Source organism: Dromiciops gliroides, chromosome 4, assembly GCF_019393635.1.
Source record: "Dromiciops gliroides isolate mDroGli1 chromosome 4, mDroGli1.pri, whole genome shotgun sequence".
NCBI classification, from domain to species: domain Eukaryota; kingdom Metazoa; phylum Chordata; class Mammalia; order Microbiotheria; family Microbiotheriidae; genus Dromiciops; species Dromiciops gliroides.
This window is the reverse complement of record NC_057864.1, coordinates 13,799,438-13,823,867: the sequence shown is the minus strand read 5'-3', so window position 1 is coordinate 13,823,867 and position 24,430 is coordinate 13,799,438. Positions and strand designations below refer to the sequence as shown.

At 38.9% G+C, this 24,430-nt stretch overlaps 1 long non-coding RNA gene across 1 annotated transcript in view; it reads right to left on the bottom strand.

Moving 5' to 3' along the window:
• Positions 1 to 357: 357 nt before the first annotated feature.
• Positions 358 to 24,430, bottom strand: part of LOC122756173 — a 48,660-nt gene continuing 24,587 nt past the window's right edge. The window contains exons 2-3 of the long non-coding RNA XR_006356439.1: positions 2,163 to 2,273; positions 358 to 648 (exon numbers count right to left, since the gene is read on the bottom strand). This is a non-coding gene — a long non-coding RNA (uncharacterized LOC122756173). The remainder of the gene's footprint in view (positions 649 to 2,162; positions 2,274 to 24,430) is intronic.

Here is a 24,430-nt window from a genome sequence, read left to right as displayed (position 1 = left end):
AACAAAAGGAAGAGTTGGCATTTATATAATGCTTACTATGGGACAGGCACAGTGTTCAGTGCATTAGAAATATCTCATTTGGTCTGCAAAATAGCCCTGGGAAATAGATGATATTATCATCTCCATTTTACAGTTGAGCAAATGGAGGAAATCAGATTTAGTGACTTGCCCAAGGACACACAGCTAGTAAGGCAAAATTTGAAGCCAACCCTTTATCTCCTGCTCCACCTAACTGCCTCAAATGCCATCTCTTCCAAGCCCTTCATTTCAATTACCAAGCAAGTATTCTGCTTCCCTTCCAACTTCCCACCCCTCCCCCACTGAAAAAAAGAAGAAAAACAAAACCCTTATCACCAATATGCATAATCAAGCAAAACAAATTCCCTCATAATCCAATGTCAGCTTCATCTTTCACCTTGTGGCTGTTATCTTTCTATTAGGAGATGGCTAGTCAACTTCTCTGCTGATCCTCTAGAATCATCCTTGGTTGCTGGCTGGGTCCTCACCAAATGTATGCAGCTATTACCACAAAGCCAGTCCTACTGCTCATCTCTAGCATGGGTTTCAAACCTTTTCTTGTCTCCTCCAGTCTTCTATGCCACTCCGTCCCCCTGCCCTCTCTGACGCTGAGGATCTGGTCTTAAGCTTCTAGAGAGAAAAAATAAGGCCATTCACCAAGTGCTCCCTCTTCTCCCTTCTCATCTCGAATTATTCAGACATCTTCTCAACTATCTCCTCCTTACCTTCAGTCTCTGAGGAAAAGGCAGTCCATCTTATTGCCTAGATTCCTTGCCTTCTACATGTACCCTTGATGTCCTCTCTTCTTGACTTTTGCAGCAGATTGCCCCCTGTATAAAATTCACTCTCTGTTTCTTATCTGCAATCTCTCCCTATCTCTCCTTCCTTGCTTCCTAAAAGCATAGCCATCTCCTCCATCCTTGAAAAATATCTACTTGATCCTATCATTCCCACAAGCTACCATCCTTGCCTTTCTTTATGAGCTCCTTGAAAAACCATTTGGACTCAATGCCTCCATTTCCTCTCCTCTGATGCTAAATTTCAGTTAGAGGTTAAGGAAAATAAAGATGTCATTTTTTTTCCATCTGAGTTTGCAGACCACCCCACCCCTTAAATTCCCAGGTTAAAAACTCCTAGATCACAGAGACTCATTTACTTGTTCTGGTACTCCCTACCGTGCCTTGATCGATAAGGGACCAAAGCTTATGTCCAGCAACATGAAAGTTGCCCCATTTCAAAAGACCAGAGCTTCTCCTGACTTCCCTTGCAAAAAGTAAGAAAATAAAAATTGTTTGCCAGAATTGTTTGGCCAATTCACAGATCCACTAACAATGCATCAGTGTACCTGTCTTTCTTCATCTCTTCTAGCACAGACTGTCACTTTTCCCAACATTTGTAGATTTGCTGATTGTCAAGTGAAAGATGATGGGTTTTTTTTTAATTTATATTTTTCTCATTACTAATAATAAATTAGAAAACAATTTATATGATAACTGATAGCTTGAATTTCTTCATTTGAAATCGGTTGGGATGGGGGCATATTTGGAAATAAAGCAGATATAAAAACAAAAATTATTAATAAAAATGTTAAAAAGAAAATTGAAAAAAAATGAATACTGTTTGTTCATCTCTTAACCAGTGGGGTCATTTTTGTGAAGTCTGGATACTATTCATTGAGTGCCACATTTTGCCTCTCTTGCAATATTATTTTAATCATTTAATCCTTCTCCATCTATGCACACATATTTCCAGGATTTTAGGTGATGACTGAAGAGTTCCCTTTAAATGGCTGAGCCACTTTACAATTCTTTTGAAGGCAGCTAGAGGCCTGGAGAAGTGAAGAGTAGAGTCTCATCAGGAAATGCTGGCCACTGGTTGTTGTTTTTTTTCTACCATCTTGATCAGATATCTCCTCTACACCAACCCTAACCCACTCAGAAGCAGCTGGTTTGGGTTGTTTACACTGAGTTTGTTTGAATTCTCCTAAATGAGAGATAGCATCAGAGCCCAGACCTCATTTCCTCTGCCTTGATGTTGCTACTGGAACCCTCCCATAAGTGAAATGTACTTTGACTTTAGTGAAGTTTGAACTATGGGACTGCTAAGGATATTTGCCTCTAAAGAACGGGGTCCCAGTCACTCACCATTTTTGTTCCGTTGTTTCATTGCTTCTGTTTTTAAAGTTCCCCATCTTGCTCTCCAGTGGATTTTCTCACCATTGTTGGCTTGGCATGAGGACTCCATTTCCAGGTATGCTGAAATGAGAAGACCTAGGTTTAAACAATAGCCCACCTGGATGACCTGTGAGGCCTCTGGGAGTCACTGAAGCTTCTCGGCCCTCATTTGCCTCATCCTTAGATTGAAGGGATTAAGTTTGATGGTCAGGAAAACCAAGATAGCAAAAAGTATAGGGGCAGCTAGGTGGCGCAGTGGATAGAGCACCAGCCCTGGAGTCAGGAGTACCTGAGTTCAAATCCGGCCTCAGACACTTAACACTTACTAGCTGTGTGACCCTGGGCAAGTCACTTAACCCCAATTGCCTCACTAAAAAAAAAAAAAGTATAGACTTGTGCACACCTGTAGTATTTGTTGTTGTTCAGTTGTGTTTCATTCTTCATGACCCCATTTGAGGTTTTCTTGGCAAACATACTGGAGTGGTCTGCCATTTCTTTCTCCAGCTCATTTTACAGATGAGGAAACAGGGGGGTTAAGTGACTTGTCCAGGGTCACACAGCTAGTGTCTGAAGCTTGATTTGAACTCAAGATGAGGCCCATCAGTCTATCCACGGTGCCACCTAGTGGCCCACCTGTAGCATGCCGCCACTTCTCTACTGAGAGGAAAGTGTGTTCCAATATCAGTCTTCTGGAAACAACTGGCCTTTTGGCAAAATACTCTTGGAAAAGAAATTTCCAAGCAGTTCAAATGCCTTCTACATACAACACAAACCATTAGCAGCATAATCACTTAGACAGGTCATCACTGTGCCTTTCTCCCTCCACCCCTTTATTCCAGATGCAGACATAATTTAGAGTAAAAGCCTTTAGCATTTAGCAGTTCTTTGAAAACAGCTTTTCTATCTCTGCTGAGTCTTCTCTAGGCTCCACGGATCACAAAACTGAGAGGTTTCATAGGGCAAAAGGGCAGACTTTGGAGTCTCTTCTGGCAGGAAATCCATGATCCTGTGACATGGCCCCTAACCTGAAGGAATTAGAACATTTGGGACTGACCATACTTGTGGCTGTGTTTGAAATAAAAAAACTTGATTTTGAATCCCACCTCCACCACTTAGTAGCTCCATGATCTTAGCTCTATGACTAAATGATCAATCTGGCCTCGCACACTTGACCCTGGGAGAGTTACTTAATGGTGTCTGCCTCAATTTCCTCATCTGTAAAAAGGGCTAGAGAAGGAAATGGTAAACATTTCCAGTATCTCTGCCATGAAGACCTTAAATGGGGTCACAAAGAGTCTGACATGACCGCAATGACTGAACAACAACAACAAAATGATCAAATCATTTAATCTCCCTAAACCTTCATTCCCTTGTCTATAAAAAGGATGATTGGTCTTTGAGATCCTATCTACCTCTCAACATATGATTATAAATCTAGGATAGTGTTATGAAAAAAAAATCACTGAACTAATGTGGATTCAGCATTTTCATCTCAGATCTGACAGTTACTAGCTGGGTGAATGAATGAGTGAATGAATAACCAAGTATTTACTAAAAACTTACTATGTGCCAGGGGGAAGCGAGGTGGCACAGTGAATAAAGCACTGCTCCTGGAGTCAAGAGGATCTGAGTTCAAATCTCAACTCAGACACTAATTGTGTGATCCTGGGCAAGTCACTTAACTCCAATTGCCTTAAAAACTTCCTGGGCGATCTCCAGTTGTCCTGACATGCATCTTGACAGTGGACCCAGATGGCTCTGAAGGAGAATGAGATTAGTGACCTTGCACAGCCCTGCCTCACTAATATTCAATTCAGTGCAAGTCATGACATCACCCCAATGTTATGGTCCTCTTCGAGAATGAAGGACAAACAACAACAATTATATCCCAAGCCCTGTGGTAAGAATTGGTGTTACAAATGCAAAATAAAAGACAGCCCATGCCTTCAAGGAGTTTATGTTTTGTGTAAGAAAAAACTATTGTTTTCCTTCATACTGCAAAAGAAACAAAGTGGTATCATAATGTCAGGGTCAAGGTCCAATGTGTCAAAGCAGTTGCAGCTCAGAAGCTGGCACAAATACTCCCTGTGAACATTTGCAGTGGAGATGTCTCTAACTTGGCACATCTCACATTTCTTTTGTGCTGCTGGTATTCTGCTTTGCTCACAGAGCACAGCACTTTCTTTGATGTGGGCACCATGCTGGGCAGTCCTGTGCCAATGTCTCCTATGTCTAACAATAGATTCCAAAGTCCTTAGGAGAGACCTTGAGAGTATCCCTGTATGCATAAGTAGCACAAACCCAGTCTAGGAAAATTCACCCCTCTGCCATTGCTTTTTTCTTATAGCTGCCCCCATGGAAGCACCTTCTGCACTCAGATTCTATGCTGGACTTATCCCTGAGCAGGGCTTCCTGCACCTGTTGCTTTCCAGTCCAACTTAATTCCAGCGCTAAACTCTCTGTGTGTCTTCTGGGTAAACGCAGATGCCGTTGCTGGAGGAGGCACAAGAGAAAAGTCAGGGTGAGTCTCTCAAGAGATGGGCTCTTCCTCCATGGCTGGCTCTCTTCTCCAATGACTTCCAGAGAAGACTCTTAGACTTACTCATTGGAGAGTTTGCTGGCTTTTTAAAGACCATGAGAGATAGGGCAGATACCTCTTTAAACCAATGGCAAACCCCCATATCATTCTATCAAACATTTTAAGGGACTTCTTTATACCTCCTAAGAGTCCTGAGGTACAAACTTAAAGAAGTAAGAATGGGTCACTCCCAGTTTCACACCCTTTAGTATCAGAATAGGTCACTCTAAATGTGAGTCATGTGAGGTTTCGTGCCCTTGGCAGATTTTGAAGGGAGCCTTCAAAGTCTGAAAGGGGCAAAACCTTAACACCTCATATTCTCTGTTACCCTTCCCCCACATCCTGTACTTTTATCAAGTGAGTGTGGGAGGAGTGGGGCACCTTCAATACATTGGGTCACACAAAGCAGTATAACTTACCCCTCTCTTCCACAATTCCTAATAATGAAGAATAAAAAAAACGAAGGGGGGAACAGTTCAACAAAACTAATCAGCCTATCAACCAAGTCTAATATAGGATGTAGCTTCAAACTTCCACAGTCCTCCATCCATTTTGCAAAGAAGGTGTCTACCTGGTCAGCCTGGCCCATGCTCCAATTGTAATGTGAATTCATGTACATAGTAGGCACTTAATAAATGTTAGCTTCCTTCCTTGATCTGGGATTTCTGCTTCTGTCAATACAATTCATAGCCTAAGAGTTCATATTTTATCTGTTTCATAGAGGGAATGTCTGCCCCTACTGGCTCAAGGGTACTTCAAAGCACCGAAGCAAAAGCAGGCATGGGGCCCTGAAGGCACCAGTCATACAAAGACAAATATGGATAATGGTTTCTGCCTTGAAGGAGGTTACATTATCCTACCAAAGTGTTCCCTAATGTTTTTATTCCACTGTTGAAGCCCTTTAAACAACAAAATAATGTGTTGTGAACCCCCTGGTGTAATTTAATATACTATTCACTATGTTCTTTTACCTTTATTAAGTTCTTACAATAACTACAATGCTAACTTTTGCCCCCAACAGCTCCAAATTAAAATAAACATTTATAATTATTGTTATGGAAAAATGATTTTCTTTACAATTATGAAAACTCCAAATATAAAACTCTTAAACTCTAATTATAAAATAATAATTATTATTATTGTGGGAAATTCTATAAGAATTAAAAGAATGAATGCAGCAAGACATCATATGTTTATTTTTATCTATATAACTTTACCCTGATTTTTATAAATTTTGTTGAATATAAATAACTTTTCAGTGAAGTAAGTTACAACTTGGAAGGTGCTTAACATACAATAATAATATATAAACTTAGTGATGATGTTGGAATTGTTTTATTTGAATACATTTGTAATATTTGGTCCTATGGCAGATGAACATAGACTTCCATCTAGTTCTACATAGATTTAATTTCTAAATTTTAATTTAAAAGAAGAACAAAGTGAAAATCTTTACTCATGCAAACATGTGGTGGAAAATGGTAGAATTTTACAAATTCTTTTTCTGAGAGATGGACGTTTGTTTAAAAAAAAATTTAGCCACTCCACTTAACCAATCAATGAGAAAGAATAGCTAGTTATGTTGTAAAATATTTTCTTTTCTGCTGGCTAATAGCAAATGCTGCCTTGATAATACATTTCTTAAAATTCAATTATATATGCTACCTTGTTTTTTTTTTTAACAGTTTACATATAAATCAACCTTCATAAGAAAAGAATTTCTTAAGAATTTTCTTCTCTCCACTTCTCTCCATACTCTTAAAGAAACTCTACTGCACAACTGACCAGTGTGGCTTGCCAGTTCATTTGAAAATCCATAAGTAAAGAATAAGTTTAAATTAGAAAACAACCATAATTCTTCAATGAGAGGGAATAGTAAGGTTTGTTTCTATAAACTATTTGTGTTGGTCCTTGCTGGTTTCAAGGTGGTTGGTAAGGTATATGCTTTGCGATCATAGTTTTCAAACATCCTGACATTTTTGCTTGGGGAACAAAACCCCAACCAAAAAAAAGTTAAATATCTTTATTATGCGATAACACATGTGATTACATGGCTTTCAAGGTATGGTTACAAGGTAGCAGAAGGGAAGTAGGAAACTAGCCTGGTGCAACATAAAGGATGCAAATGAGAGCATCCATCAGGAGTCAGTTTGCTCTTGGACATTGAACCTTTGTGGTGATTTGGAAACAATTTGATGCCAAATTGTGCTTAGTAAGAAGCGGTCAGAGTTTGATGTAATGGCTTATATGAACACTGAACTCATTGGGTGAACACAAAAATCACCAGAATCATGAGGGTTTGAACTGCTGTAGAAACAAACCTACAGTGCTTCATACATGCACATGCTTGTTATCACACAGCAGCCAAATATACACACACATATGTATAGGTAACATATTTGCACAAGTATTTACTGCTTAAAGAACCACGAAAAATTTTAGCATGAGCCCCTTGAATCACAATTTCCTTGGATCATGCTAGTGAACCCCCAAATAGTTCACAAACCACTAAATGAGAATAACTATACAACTGTTCTCCTGGGTTCTACTGGGTTCAGGAGAGAAGGTGGTAAGGGAGAAGAAGGTGAGTTAGAGTTTAATAATACAATCTACATAACAGGGTTGATATGAGAATTAAAGAAGATATCATATGCAAATTTCTTAGGATCTACAGAAATAATATTAATACCATAATATACATATTTATACTTATACATTTATTAAACATTCAAATATACTTTTATTAATTTAAATTTAAACATGTTAAGTATAATATCAACACTATACTATATTATAGCTCATATTATATTGACACTATACTATATTAATGCATTGTGATGAATGAAAATTCCAAGAGTCAAAGTTTCCGGGTAATGAATCATCAATTTATTAATTAGGTTAGCTAATAATCAATGGACAGTTAGTGGTTTCTCTTGGTAAGAGACGCCAAGAGAAGCAGTGTAATAAGTTAAATGTGTACCTTCTGACAGGGCATTCTCCTGACAAGTGAAATTCAACTCTGATTGGTGCACATTTAATGAAGAGGTGGACTAAAAGTCTTTAGTGTCTCTTGCTGAAAATGTGGATTGACCTATCAGCTTCCAGCAGTCTGCCCAGATGGAAGCTCTGGGGTTGGGAGATTGCCTTACTGTTACACCCTTCTAAAACTGCCTGATCTTTTCAGGAGTTGGGTCTTAATCGAAATAGGAGGGAAAGGATGGATCCCAAACGAATAAATTAACTATTAATACAATAGTATAATATTATTTCTTGCATTATTAACATATTATGCAACAATATACAATATTTATTGTATTGGCATGTTATTAATATATATTCCAACTACTTAATATAATACTTAATATGTATTACTACTACTACTAAGCTGTAAGTTTTTTCTGGGTTACTAAAATCTTTTGTTTGGGACATAGTTTAGTGGTGCTATTCATAAACAGGTTGAGCAATACAACTGCTAAGCAATCTTTAGGGGAGCTCGGTGGCACAGTGGATAGAGTGCCAGACTTGAAGTAGAAAGACTTATCTTCCTGATTTCGAATCTGGCCTCAGACACTTCCTAGCTATGTGACCCTGGGCAAATCACTTCACCTTGTTTGCCTCAGTTTCCTCATCTGTAAAATGAGCTGGAGAAGTAAAAGGCAAACTAATATCTCTGCCAAGAAAACCTCCAAATGAGGTCATAGAGAGTTAGACACGTCTGAAATGAGCAAACACCAACAAGTGGTCCTTAGGCCAGTTTGTGTTGATGGGAAAGCTAGGGTCACTCTGAGACCACTTGAGTAGACTGGATAGTGCTGTTATTTCATTGGTCTGCATCTTGCCTGCTGCATGCGGCTGATTTGGGGAAGCTAAAAGACAGGAATTGCCTGGATTTGTCAGTCACACACATATCAATGAGACTGAATAAAGCTTTCCTGGCTGCTAACAATGGCTTGTTTGCTCTTGATACTGTCTTTCTACTGTACACAATATACCTGCTGCTTTCACTAGTGCCTGTGACATTGTTGAGAATTGCCCTTTGTTTATCCTTTATGCTCACTCGATGCCTGAAGTTAAGATGAAGGAGGCCAGAGAATCTAGACCTCACTTAATAGAAACTCATAGATCCACTGCCTAGAAAAGCTTATTCCTAGAACTATAGGGCACTGTTGCCTTATGGTAAATAACTATTTCTGTCTTGGCAAAAAAAATTAATAATAATTTTCTCAGCTGGTAGCAGTTGAGCACATCTGTTCTGTACAAATTTAACCTAATTTCTCTTTTACAAGAAGTCTGAGGAAGTTTGGGGGAACCATGTAGATGCTAAACCAGCTCAACTCTGAAAGCACCATTGTAGTCTTTCCTGGAAAAACCTTATTTAAACCATGATCTCCATTCTTAACAGTGGCCATGGATTGAAGGGAGGTTCAGAAAAGAATGAGCCTAAGCTACGTCACGTAAAGCAAGAGGGCTTTATTAGAGGGCATTTTCATGCACCCAGAGGGTGTTTCATTTAGTCACTCATTGATCAATTCATTCATTCATTTGTTCATTCATTAATTAAACAAACATTTATTATGTGTCTGCTGTGTGCCAGGAACTGTGCTAAATGCTAGGAATATCAAGACAATAATGAAATAGTCCCTGGCCTCAAGGAACTTACATTCTAATTTATAATACAATGAAAGAAAGAAATATAATAATTGTAATAGAAAGAGTATAATAGAAATCATTATAATATAATAATTCTAACAGGAAAGAAGGAAGGAAGGAAAGGTGGGAATGAGAGAGAAAGGATGGAAGGGTAAAGTGAATGGACTGGACTTGATGAATTCTGAAGTCCTTTCCAGTTCATGATCCATAATGCTATGAACGTATGAAATAGTGGGTGTCCCAAACATCTTAGTGCAGTTCTAAACTATTAAAACTTAGTGCCAATATCTTAAAATGGCACTGAAATGTTGGGGACAGACTGTATAATCAAAATTATTCCAGGTGGATCACTGGGAACTGGGGTGGGGCGGGGGGGGGAGGGGAGTCAGTACAGGCCTTCTGTAGCAGGTGGCACTTGAATGAGTCTTGAAAGAAATCAGGGGTCTAAGAGACAGAAGTAAGGAGAGAATGCATTCCAGCCATTCCCCAAATGATGGGTACCATGCCAATACAAAAAGAGAATAAACATAATTCAGACTTTTGAAGGTGAAATGTTTAATTACCTGCTAGAGTCTACCTAGAAATTGAGCCATTCACGTTAACATGAGCAAGAATATCAGAGACATTCTTGATCTAAGTACATAGCATGCCAGCATTTAGGTGAAATTCCATGGTGACACGACTGGATTTCTGATTTGTTTAATTTCCTGACTATCTCACACATGATATTCATTGAGACCATAGAGATGATAGGGCATTTTTTCCATTTCTCAATGAACCCTCCACTTCCTTCTTTCTCAGTTTCCTGCAGGCAAAGTCTCATGGGAGGTAATGAAAGAAACTACATGAAGAGCCCCACGTGCTTTGGGGGAAAGTGTTTTCTAAATACTAGGTTAAAAATTGCTCTATCATCACATTATAAAATTTTAAATTAATATTATGTAATTCCAATATAATCATGTTTTCAGGAATGATGTTCATTATTTTTATGGTCCCATTTTTCTTCTAATTGCCTGTGGTGACCTTTGCCTCCTTCAACATCCACATCTGGTCATAAAATCATAAAAAGTAAGGAGACACTGTTGGGTTGGATAAAGAATGTTGATTCTAGAATCAGATGACTTATGTTTGAGCATTGCTCTGCCAATTCCTAGCCGTGTGACCTTGAGTAAGTCACTTAACTGCTTTGAGGAAGAATAAAAAGGAGGGGGAGGAAGGAGAGAGAGACAGAGAGAAAGCTGGAGAGAGAGACAGAGAGAGAGACAGAGAGATAGAGAGACAGAGACAGAGAGAGAAATATAAACCCTTGTTTCATATAAACATAATTAAACAAAACAAATTCCCATATTGTTTACATCCCAAAAAGGTGTTTCTTATTCTGCCCATTAATTCATCATCTCTGTGGCATAAAGTAAGCAACATTCTTCTTCATCAGTTTTTTTAAAATCATAATTGATTATTTAGTTTGTCAGAGTTCTTAAGTCATTCTGAATTGTTTATTATTTTTTTTTACAATATTGATGTTATAGTATAAATTGTTCCTCTGGCTCTTCCCCTTTTAAGTCTTCCTAGGTCCATCTGAAACTATTTCTTCATTTCTTGTAGCACAATGCTGTGCCACCACATTTATATACCATAATTTGTTTAGTCACTTCCCAATAAATGGGAACACAGTTTCTGGTTCTTTGCCACCACAAAAAGAGCAGCTATATTTTTGGCATATGGGTCCTTTTCCTCTTTTGAAAGATATGTATGGAATATAGGCATGCACTGTTTAGTAACTTTTGGGCTATAATTCTAAACTGCTTTTCACACTGGTTGGACCATTCACAGCTCCACCAACAGTGTGTTTTCCGATAGCCTCTTCAACATTTGTCATTTTCCATTTTTGTCAGCTTTGCTAATCTAATGGGCATGAGGTGAAATTTCAGAGTTGCATTTCCTACTTATTAACAATTTGAAACTTTTTTTATTTGAGTATCTAATAACTTGGATTTTTTCACTTTGAGAAATACCTGTTTATATCCTCAGACCATTTATCAATTGTGTAATAACTCTTATTCCTATAAATTCAAATCAATGCCTCAACTATTACCAAGCAACTATAACACATTTATTTACCAATCAGTAAGAATTTATTAAATCTGTACTATATGCAAGGCATTGTGCTTGATTATGTTAGCACTGGGAGTAGAGACAAAAATAAAACAGTCCCTACATTCAAGAAACAATAATGATTAAGGACCTCCAGCATCGTGGCTAGCTAGGTACCGCTTGGCTGATGCCATAGGTTGACCTATGCTCATCCATTCTCTTTACTTTAGGGTCAACTTGGTGGTGTGGTAGATGGAGTGTCAGGCTTGGACTCTGGACGACTTGAGTTCAAATCAAGCCTCAGACACTTTACTAGCTGTGGGACCCTGGGCAAGTCACTTAATCTGTGCCTCAGTTCCCCCAACTATAAAATGGGTACAATAATACCATCTACCTCCCCAGGATGTCATGAGGATCACATGAGAAAATATTTGTAAAGTCCTTAGCACAGTACCTGGCACATAGGAAGCATGTGTCAATATTAGCTATTATTAAAATGATGATTATCTACCCCCATGATTTACCTGGTTCAGGTCTGGGGGAAGCCTGATTTCTTAATAGGAGAAGTAGGCTCCCCAGTACTTCATTTCACTCCCAAACATGGATTCCAAAGGAATGATGCTATTTGTAGTGTTGCTAATCATAAAAATGGTTATGGGCTTGAAATCTGGGGTTTTCCCAAATTGGGCAGTAGAGAAGGAGTTAAAAAAGGGACTGAGTATAGGATCATGAATTGAGTAGTTTACTCCTATGCAGAAAGGGAAATGCTAAGCAATAAAAAAATCATAGAATGAGTTAGAACAAAGTCCAGTGACATCACAATTAGTAGGGAGTCTTAGTGGGATATAGTTTCTTTACAAGGCTACTAATTAGTCATTTTACATTTCCCTTTAGGCACAGTCCAGTCAAACACTAAACCAAAATTTTCTAGTGGCCTTGCTTTTTCTCTCACGGTGACTTTTTTCTTAGCACCAGTCTTTTCCCACAGCTCACGAACCAGAGTTGGCTCCAGCTGCTGCTGTGGTTTCTCAACACATTTGCCTGCCTTCCATGGACTTTCCATACTCCCAAGTTTGATGCTAATGGAAGAAAATATACAAGGGAGGTAGAGGCAGCCAGGAGCCTCACTACAAGCCTGGATAGTTCAGTTCTCACTATTCATGGGGAGCAGGGGCCCCACTGCTACTGGGACATGGTAGAGACAGATCTCTTCTCCAGAAACTGGCTGAAACCACATCTTGCTGGAATGTGGAAGACAAGAATGCCACCAGTTGATGAAGATACGGTGATTTGACCAAAGGTAAGTGTCTGACGCTGAATTCAAACTCATGTCTTCCTAACTCCAAATCTATTGTACGATCCCTTACTCCAATGGTTTTTAAAATTTTATTGACATCTTTTGGTTTTACATATTTTACGTTATTACATAATTTGTTTTTCATACTTTTTATAACAGATATAACCTTCTTTAATAACCTTCTTTACATAAAGTGAGGACAAACCATGAAGACAGATAGACTTGGCAGATTTTTGCACTTGTCATGGAAAAAATCCAGTGCAGATTCAAAATTCAGGAGCTAATCTTCATAGATGATGAGTTCCTTCATATATTTTTGTCTATGTATGACAGTTCTGCTTGAATTAAGTCCTGGAATATTGCAATATCTTAAATGAGATCTATAATTGTCCAAGAGTTTGATCTAACTATCCAGACAGGGAAAATTAAGTGGATGAAAAATGGCAATTGCTCAGATTATGATTAAAGAACATCAACAAGGACATGCATGAGCAAAAAGGAATATTGGTTGACTTCATGAGAACAAAAAAGCATGACTTGGGGACAGCTCTGTTGATTCATTAGTACCTTCATGATCTCAAGAAAAAGTGAGGAAGGTCTTCCCTTGGAGTGATATAGTGCACAGAGTGCTGGACTCCTACTTTAGATACCAAATAGCTCTGTGATCCTGAGCAAATTATTTAACCTATCTCAGCCTCAGTTTCCTTATCTGCAAAATAAAGGAATTGGACTCAATAGCCTCTAAGTTTCCTTCTAGCTCTAAATCTATGATCCATTGACCCTATGATGCTTTGCCTCCAAAACAATGGGGATGGTTATAGTAGGGTTTGGACAAAATTTATGTAGAATGGACAGCAAAGGATGGAATATGATCTGGATAGAACTTCCATACCAATAGGACCACAGGTCTATTTGAGTTCTCTTTCAAAACGTATGACTGGATCAGGGGTGAAACAGGGATGTCCATTATCACCCCTATTATTTAATATTGTACTAGAAATGTTAGCTTTAGCAATCAGAGAAGAGAAAGGAATTAAAGGAATTCGAATAGGCAAGGAGGAAACAAAATTATCACTCTTTGCAGATTATATGATGGTATACTTAAGGAATCCTAGAGAATCAACTCAAAAATTACTTGAAACAATTAACAACTTTAGCAAAGTAGCAGGATATAAAATAAATCCACATAAATCATCAGCATTTCTATACATGACCAACAAATTCCAGCAGCAAGAGATAGAAAGAGAAATTCCATTTAAAGTAACAGTAGATAATATAAAATACTTGGGAGTCTACTTGCCAAGACAAACCCAGGAACTCTATGAACACAACTACCAAACACTCTTCACACAAATCAAATCAGATCTAAATAATTGGAAAGATATCAATTGCTCATGGATAGGCAGAGCTAATATAGTAAAAATGACAATACTGCCTAAATTAATTTACTTATTCAGTGCCATACCAATCAGACTACCTAAAAATTATTTTATAGAGCTAGAAAAAATAATAACAAAATTCATCTGGAAAAACAAAAAAATCAAGAATATCCAGGGAAATAATGAAAAAAATTCACAGGAAGGTGGGTTAGTGGTACCAAACCTGGAGCTTTACTATAAAGCGGCAGTCATCAAAACTATCTGGTACTGGCTAAAAAGTAGGGTGGTAGATCAATGGAATAGGCTAGGCTCAGGAAATGCAGTAGTAAATGACACTAGTAATGTAGTGTTTGATAAACCCAAAGACTCCAGCTTCTGGGATAGGAACTCAGTATTTGACAAAAACTGCTGGGAAAACTGGAAGATAATATGGCAGAAATTAGGCATAGACCAACATCTGACACCTTATACTAAAATAAGGTCAAAATGGATACATGATTTAGACATAAGAGGTGATACCATAGGTAAATTAGGAGAGAAAGGAATAGTGTACCTATCAGATCTTTGGAAAGGAAAACAGTTTTTGACCAAACAAGAGATAGAGTATATTATAAAATGCAAAGTGGATGATTTTTATTACATTAAATTAAAAAATTTCTGTACAAACAGAAGCAATGCATCCAAAATTAGAAGGGAGGCAGAAAGCTGGGAAACAATTTTTGAGGCCAGTGCTTCTGATAAAGGCCTCATCTCTAAAATATATAGGGAACTAAATCAAATTTATAAGAACCCAAGTCATTCCCCAATTGAGAAATGGTCAAAGGATATGAACAGGCAGTTTTCTGATGAAGAAACCAAAGTTATCTATTCCCATATGAAAAAAATGCTCTAAATCTCTAATGATTAGAGAGATGAAAATGAAAACAACTCTGAGGTACCACCTGACACCTATCAGATTGGCTAAAATGACAAAAAAGGAAAATAATAAATGTTGGAGAAACTGTGGGAAAATTGGAACACTAATCCATTGTTGGTGGAGCTGTGAACTGATCCAACCATTCTGGAGAGCAATTTGGAATTATGCCCAAAGGGCGATAAAGCTGTGCATACCTTTTGACCCAGCAATACCACTTTTGGGTCTGTTTCCTAAAGAAATCATGGAAAGGGGAAAGGGACCCACATGTACAAAAATATTTATAGCGGCTCTTTACGTGGTGGCAAGGAATTGGAAGTTGAGGGGGTGCCCATCAATTGGGGAATGGCTGGACAAGTTGTGGTATATGAATACAATGGAATACTATTGTGCTGTAAGAAATGATGAGCAGGAGGAGTTCAGAGATACCTGGAGGGTCTTACGTGGGCTGATGATGAGTGAGATGAGCAGAACCAGAAGAACATTGTACACAGTATCATCAACATTGAGTGTTGACCTACTGTGATGGACTATATTCTTCTCACCAATGCAAAGGTACAGAAGAGTTCCAGGGAACTCATGATAGAAGAGGATCTCCAAATCCAAGAAAAAAAAAAAAGAACTGTGGAGTATAGATGCTGAATGAACCATACTATTTCTTTTGTCTTTGGTGCTGTTGTATTTCTATTTTGAGGTTTTTCATCATTGCTCTGATTTTTTCTCTTATAAAATGACTAATGCAGAAATATGTTTAATGTTATTATGTGTATATAGATATAACCTATATCAGATTACCTGCTGTCTAGGGGAGGGGGGAGGGAGAAAAATCTAAAATTGGAAAGCTTGTATAAACAAAAGTTGAGAACTATCTTTACATGTAATGGGAAAAAATAGAATACTTTATTAATTAAAAAACAAACAAACAAACAAAAACCTATGACTGGGTATGACAAGCCAAGATGGCGGAGTAGCAGGAAGAAGTACAGTCAAGGTTTACCCCACAACTTCTCCAAAAACACTTAGAAAATGTGGCAGCCTGAGTCCCAACCCGTAAATCCAAGAACAAAGCACAGTGAATCATTTTTCTGACTCAGGTCACAATAGGAAAACAAAATGAGAGGTCCATGAAGGCTGGGCAAGGGATTTAGCCAGAAACAGCAGAGCATTCCAGGCAAGGAGGGACTATGGAGCAGAGCAAGAAGAGCCACTAATCCAGTACAGGAGAGCTGCAGCTTGTGCATGGTGCAGAAACAAGTGCCAATTGACATTTTCATCAGTAACTATCAAGTTAGTGGGCAGCTAAGTGGTACAGTGGATAGAGTGCCAGGCCTGGAGTTAGGAAGACTCCTCTTCCTGAGCTCAAATCTGACCTCAGACACTTCTTAGCTGTGTGACCCTGGGTAAATCACCTAACCCTGTTTGCCTCAGTTTCCTCATCTGTAAAATGAGCTGGAGAAAGAAATAGCAAACACTCCAGTCTCTTTGCCAAGAAAATCCCAAATAGAGAGTCAGACATAATGGAAAAATAATTTAACAAAAGATGAAAATGTGGTACAATAATAATATTCTGCTACATTCATATGCTACCATACATTCCTTCATTTTTTGTTTCCATTTCTTTGACCATCTAAGGCATCCAGTCTAGGCAGTGAGATACCTGTTGTCAAAGTGCCTGAACATGTTAGTCTCTAGTTTCAATAACATTTTGACATTAAAATGTTGGCCTCCAGTAGTACTTACCCCTTTACCTTAGAATCCTGTACTTCCTTCGAGATTCTGCTCAAGCATCACCTACATGAAGCCTTCCCTGATAACCTCACTTGCTAGAAATCTCTCTGTCAAAGTAAGATTTTATATAGTTTGTCTATACCTATAAATGTATAAATGTATGCTGCTTCTCTCCAGTAGTTTGGAAACTCCATGAAGGCAAAGATTGTCTCATTTTTGTCTTTGTCTTCCCAGCACCTAGCACATGCCTGGCACGCAGTAGTTGTTTAATATTTGCTCTTTGATTTGGATGGACTGATTGGGCTTCCTATGAGCATGACATTATTATTTTGATTGGGAATAGAATATACAATCACTAACTATGTACATTGGAAAGGAACTCTGTCCAATCCTTCAATCCATCAATCACCAATCATTCATTAAGTACTAGGCACTGAGGATCCAAAGTCCTTTATGTGAAAGGGAAATAGAGAAATGCCTCGAATCAGACTGTCATAAAGACTTCCTTATCACAGGAGCTGCAGTACTAAGTTGGGTCCTCAACTCATCCCCATTCCAGAAGGGTTTCTCTATGAAAGCCTCAAGAAGGACCTCTGGAGGCTCCAGGCTCTGGGGAGGGGCCCCTGGGGGAAAATCTGGCTGGGATCAGCCCAATGTTTGCTATTTCTGGGAGATTTGCCTTTTCATGTCAGGGTGTGCTTTTAGAATGAGATAAACAGAAGAAAAGGAGAACCATATATGTGCAGCTGTCACCTCACATGCTGTATTTCTGTATCTCTTACAAACACCTGTTGACATAACCAATCATGAGCCAATTCAATTCAACAAACTTTTATTAATCATCTACTATCTATAAGGATAAGGGCTTGGAACTGAGAATAGTGGAAGAAAAATGAGTCAGTTTCTTCCCTTTAGGGTTTTACAATTCTCCTTGGGGAGATGGCATGTCCACAGAGAAGTAAATACAAGGACTTTACCAAGAAAAATGCAAAGTAATTTCAAGAGGAAGAGAGTGCTAATAATCGAGGGGACCAGAAAAGGTCTTATAGAGGGAGTGTTCCTGGGCTGTCTTGAAAGAAGCTACTTAGGATAGAAGTAAGGAGGCCATGTGAACCAGACCTCCTGGGAGACCTAGGGAGTGAGAATGGGGAATGCTATAAACAGCTTGAGTCTCATGGGCTCCATGATGAATCTGGTAGGCCCGTGAGGATGTCTTCCTCTACTGAAGCCTTTATTACTTAGTCTCCATCAACCATCAGACACATACAATTTACTTTGTGATATTAAAATTTTATTAGGTTGTTTTTTTTAATGTGTGAAGGGAGTGTTCTTCTTTCTTAGCCCTTAATTTTATTTTTCTAGATATCATCCCTTCATATTCATCTCATACCAGTGCTCACTGTGTATATAAACTCCTAACTGCCCTAATAATGAGAAAAAATTTTAAGTTACAAGTATCATTTTCTTATGTAGGAAGGTAAACAATTCAACCTTATTGAATCCCTTATGATTTTCCTTTCCTACCTACCTTTTTTATGCTTCTCTTGAGTTTTGTATTTGAAAGTCAAATTTTCTATAAAGCTCTGGTCTTTACATCAGTAATGCTTGAAAGTCCTTTATTTCATTGAACATCCATTCTTCCCCTGAAGGATTATATTCAGTTTTGTTAAATAGGTGATTCTTGGTTGTAATGCTAGCTCCTCTGCCCTCTTGAATATCATATTTCAAGCCCTCCAATAGAAGGTACTAAATCTTGTGTTATCCTTATGGTGGCTCCACAATACTTTACTTGTTTCTTTCTGGCTGCTTGAAATATTCTCTCCTTGACTTGGGAGCTCTGGAATTTGACTATAATATTCTCAGAAGTTTTCATTTGGGGATTTCTTTTAAGAAGTGAATGTTGGATTCTTTCAACTTATATTTTACCCTTTGGTTCTAGAATATCATGCCAGTTTTCCTTGATAATTTCTTGAAAGATGATGTCTAGGGTTGTTGTTTTTCATCTTGGCTTTCAGGTAGCCCAGTAATTTAAAAATTATCTCTTCTGGATCTATTTTCCAGGTCAGTTGTTTTTCCAATGAGATATTTTACATTGTCTTCTATTTTTTCATTGTTTTGGCTTTTTATTGTTTCTTGATTTCTCATAAAATCATTAGCTTCCACTTACTCAACTCTAATTTTTTTTAGTGAGGCAATTGAGGTTAAGTGACTTGCCCAGGGTCACACAGCTAGTAAGTGTTAAGTGTCTGAGGCCGGATTTGAACCCAGGTACTCCTGACTTCAGGGCCAGTGCTCTATCCACTGTGCCACCTAGCTGCCCCTCAACTCTAATTTTTAAAAATTTTTTTTTTTTGCAGGGCAATGGGGGTTAAGTGACTTGCCCAGGATCACACAGCTAGTGTCAAGTGTCTGAGGCTGGATTTGAACTCAGGTACTCCTGAATCCAGGGCCAGCGCTTTAACCACTGTTCCACCTAGCTACCCCTCAACTCTAATTTTTAAAGAATTATTTTTGGGCAGCTAGGTGGTGCAGTGGATAAAGCATCGGCCCTGGATTCAGGAGGACCTCAGTTCAAATCCAACGTCAGATACTTGACACTTACTAGCTGTGTGATCCTGGGCAGGTCACTTAACCCTCATTGCCCCGAAAAAACAAAACAAACAAAAGAATTATCTTCTTCAGTGAGTTTTTGTACCTCCTTTTCCATTTGATCAATTCTCCTTTTTAAGGAGTTTTTCTTTCACTGAATTTTTGTACCTCTTCTTCTATTTAGCCAATTCTGCTTTTCAAGACATCCCTCTCCTCATTTTTGCACTTCTTTTACCATTTGGCCTAGTCTGTTTTTAAGGTGTTATTTTCTTCAGCACTTTTTAATGTTTCCTTTACCAAGCTATTGACTCTCTTTTCATTAATTTCTTGTATCAATCTCATTTCCCTTCCTATTTTTCCTCTACCTCTCTTACTTGATTGCCAAAATCCATTTTTGATCCCTTCCATGGTCTAAGACTAATTCATATTTTTCTTGGAGGGTTTAGATGTAGGAGCTTGGACTTTGCTATCTTCTTCTGAGGATGTGTTTTGATCTTCCTCATCACAAGAGAAACTTTCCATGGTCAGAATTTTTTCTGTTGTTTGCTCATTTTTCCAGTCTCTATTTTTACTTTTAACTCTGTTAAAGTGGGGCTCTGCTTTTGTGGTGGAGGGTTCACTGTCCTAAGCTTCAAGGGTTTTATGCAGCTTTTTTTCAGAAATACTTCTTGGGACCTGCAAGTTTTCAGTTCTTAGAGGGTGGTATGATCTTAGGAGAGTTATGTTTACTACTCTCTTATCCTGTACTCTGGTCGATGAGTGAAAACAAGCACTCTTTTCCACCCTGGAACTGTGACAAATAGGGACCTTTGTTCCATTATGGTTACAAGCTCTGGTGTGCTTGTGTTCCTCCTCATCCTGGGATTGCCATCCAAGACTCTGACTCAGATCTGAATATGGGCAAAGTAACAGAGTCCTGTCTCAGGGCTATCAAAAAGATCCCTGAAATCTGCTTCGGATAAGTTGTTTGACCCCCTTGCTGTCTATGGGCTGAGAGCTCCAGAAGCTGATTCAGTGGCTCCTAAGGACAGCTCTGGATTAGCTGGATCCCATTTGTGCTGACAAGACCAACTCTAGACTGTACTTCATTCTCACCACAGTTCAACAGATCTTTCCTGCCAACCTTCTAAGTTGTCTTTGGCTAGAAAATTATTTCACCCCATCCTTTTGTGGGTTCTGCTATTCAAGGAATTGTTTTATGGCATTATTTAAAAGTGGAGGGAGTTTGGGGAGAGTTCAGGCCATTCACTGGCTTTTCTCTGCCATCTTGGCTTCATCCCCCAGCAAGATAGTTTGGCATTGAGAATTCAGCTATGAGATAAGTAAGTGGGAAGTATATTTCAAGTCAGTAGAAAGTCATTTCAGAAGAGTGATGAGCACTAAGCAACTGGGAACAGAAGAGGATTCCTGGGGAGTTAAACTTTGAGCTGAGCCTCAAAGGAAAGTAGATATTCAAAGGGATGAAGCAAAGGACTCTATCTTTGTCTCATAGTCCCCATAATGCTTAGCATAGAGCCCTGTAGAGAATGGACACTTTATGACCCATTTTTTTCTCAAATTTAGACATATCTAAACATATGCATGTGTGTTCTTTTAAAAAAAATTTCTCTCAATGACTTCTGTATCCCTAAAAGAATACTTCTCAGTAGCAAAGAAGTAGAGTTAAGCAAAGGAAATAAAGTGGCTGTTTCTGCCAGTGTCCCTTATTATGCACCTACGTACCACCACCTCTCTGCTAAGAGATCAGAGGTATACTTCATCATCAGTCCTTGGAAGTCACAATTGGTCACTAAATTGATCCAAGTTCTGAAGCCTTTGAATATTGTTGGACTTTACATTTTTTAAATCATTGTGTATCTCACTTTCATGGTTTTGCTTACTTTACTCTGAAACTCATACCACTACTCACCATGCTTCTCTTCATTCCTCATGGCTGATGAACCTTATGAACACAATAACCTTCTGTTCCATTAATGATTTGCTTCAATTTCCCATTTCACGAGTGTCCATTTTGTTCCTACTCCTTGGCTACAAGTTTTATTAAGATTGTTGCATATATTACATCTTAGCCTTGTCTTTGACCTCCTTGGGGGAACACTCAATGTCTGATTGATTATTTATTTGAAGGAACTACAAAAAAGTAATGGCATTTTCATGTATCTCCTTAGCTTGGTCTTGGAATCCAATGAGATAAGGTCACCATTGTGACCTTGTACAAGTTGCTTAACCCTTCAGAGGCTCAGTTTCTCTATTTCTCAAATGAGAAGGTGGGATTAGATGGCATCTAAGGTGCTCTTCAATCTCAAGAGCTATAATCCAACATAAGGCACTTTGGGACTCTTACAGTCAACTATTATAAATGTCAATTATATACAGGTTTTTTTGAGCTGGTTTTGCTCTATAAAGAGCCAGAGCATGATAGAACTAAAGCTAAAGGGGATCTTAGATCTTAGTCACTTAGGCTAACCACTAATTTTACAGATAAAGAAGCTGAGGCCCAGATGGGCAAAATGACTTAAAAGCACCATAGTTTAGATTCAGAATCAGGTCCCATCTGTAGTGCCTCAAGTTCAGTGCTCTTACCAGTGTACCAAGACTGGAGATGAGCTCAAATCCTAGTTCTGCAACTTGCCATCTAAGTGACTTTCTGGACTTCAGTTTCCTCATATGTAAATAAAGAGGTTTAGATGACCTCTGATGGACAGGTTGCACAGTGGCCAGAGCACTTGACCTGGAGTTAGTAAGACCTAAGTCCAAATCCCGGTTCAGCTCTGTAACCCTGGACAAGTCACTTAACCTCTGTCTTAATTTCTTCAATTGTAAAAGTGGGGATCAAAATAGCAGCTCCCTTCCAGGGTTGTTGTGAGAGTCAAATGGAATAATATTTTTAAGGTGCTTAGAATGGTGCCTGGCACACAGTAGGTGCTTACTAAATGCTTGCTTCCTTCTTTCCTCCCCCCTTCCCTTCTTTTCTTCCCTCTCCCTCCTTCCTTTCCTTTCTTGCATCCATCTCCAGTCTCTCCTAGGTCTAAATCTATGATCCAGATGTTCTAAGGGTTTGAGAACTTACTTGCATACTAGGATTTGTGGTTCCAAAGGACACACATTCCGAATCAGCTCTGAACTGTAAGGAGTTTACGCATTTGAGGAACAAGGTTGGAAATCTCCTTGTTTCAGGTCATTAGTGAACTCATCTTGCTTGAATCTTGGGAGAGGCTCCCTTCTGTGGGTTAGCTTGGAGAAAGGCAGCATTTTCAGGACAGTTCCTCAGTGAACTGTGCTCTCTAGTGGACAGAGGGAGGTTGCATGTGGCTGCCTGATGATGAATCACCTCTGGGACCAGACCCAATGTCTGGCCTCTTTATGAAACTTACCACCACTCCATGGGCAGGCAGGCATGCTGCTACTGCATCTACGGAGAAGAGACATGTTGGAGTGCAGTGAGAAATTGATGAAAATCAAAACACATTCATGCCTACATTGTGAAAAGCCTGGTGAACCAGATGATCCAGAAAATGAAAGCTGGAACCCTGGGGGTCCCAGCCTGGCTTGAGTCTACGCAGCTGTCACTGCAGAGGGTCTCACTCTGTGCCAACTGGAAACTTGCAGATGGTGATGGCAATAGTGGAAATGTACTTGGGACTGGAATCAAAATATTGTACAATCATGGACTTGGAAGCACTAGAAGGAATTTTAGAGGTCATTGACCTCTAGTCCAAACCATTCCTTTCCCATATGAGCAAACTGAAACCCAGGGAGAGAAAGACACTTGCCATAGGCTACATAGTAAAGTGGAAGAGCTAGGATTTGAAGCCATGTACTCTGACACCAAATCCATTGCTCTTTCTACCTTACTACAGATGACTTGAATGCTGTCTTTGTTGACCATCTGTGTGACTTGGGGCAAGTCTCATCTTTGTGTCTCAGTTTCCTCCTCTATAAAAAGAAGGGGTTGGACCCCCAAGTTCCTGTCCAGCTTTATCAATGGTCCCATGAATTGCTAGTTAATGTGAAAGGACTTAGGTTCAACAGAAATACTGCTAATGTTTCCCAAGGAAAGGCTATCTTGTAAATTAGCAAGGAAGCTATACCAGTGCAGCTTCTGTGACCATCTGTCCATGATGTTCAAAGAAAGATCTCTGATAAGCAGCCCTTTACAGAAACATCAGTCATCACCATTGACCAATCAAATATTTATTTATTAAGCATCAGCTATGTGCCTGGCCCCTTGCTACACACTGGGGATAAAAGTACAAGGAAAAGAATTACCCCAACTGGACATGAGCTCATGGTAGGGAATGGAGCTGGACTGGTAAAAGTTATAGATTTAGCTCCCAAAGCAGCCTTCGAGATCCTTGACTTAATGGAGGAGGAAGCCGAGGCTTAGAGAGGTCATCTCGCATCCCTGTCATTCCACCTTGCCCTCCTGCCTCAAACACTCCCTCATTAACAATAAAAAAACAGTGGAGTGACCACATATGACTCAGTATATACAACATTATTTTCTCATAGACCTCTACCCCCCACTGATAAAAAGGAAATATATGTCTTTATATGTTTTCTGGAACCACAATGGGTGATTATAATTATCCAAGAATTTGTTTTCACTTTTTATGTTTTCTATTTTTTATTTTTAGTGAGGCAATTGGGGTAAAGTGACTTGCCCAGGGTCACACAGCTAGTAAGTGTTAAGTGTCTGAAGCTGGATTTGAACTCAGGTACTCCTGACTCCAGGGCCGGTGCTCTATGCACTGCGCCACCTAGCTGTCCCGTCTTCACTTTTAATAATAATGATAATAACTAAGATTTATATAGTGCTTACTATGTGCCCATACTATGCTAAGTGCTTTACAAAATCTGTCTCATTTTTTCCTTAAACCCTGGGATGTAGGTTCTGTTACCATTCCTATTTAATAGTTGAAGAAACAGAAGCAGACAGAGGTTAAGTGACTTGGCCAGGGTTACACAGCTAGCTCTGAGGCTAGATCTGCACTCTGTCTTCCTGACTAG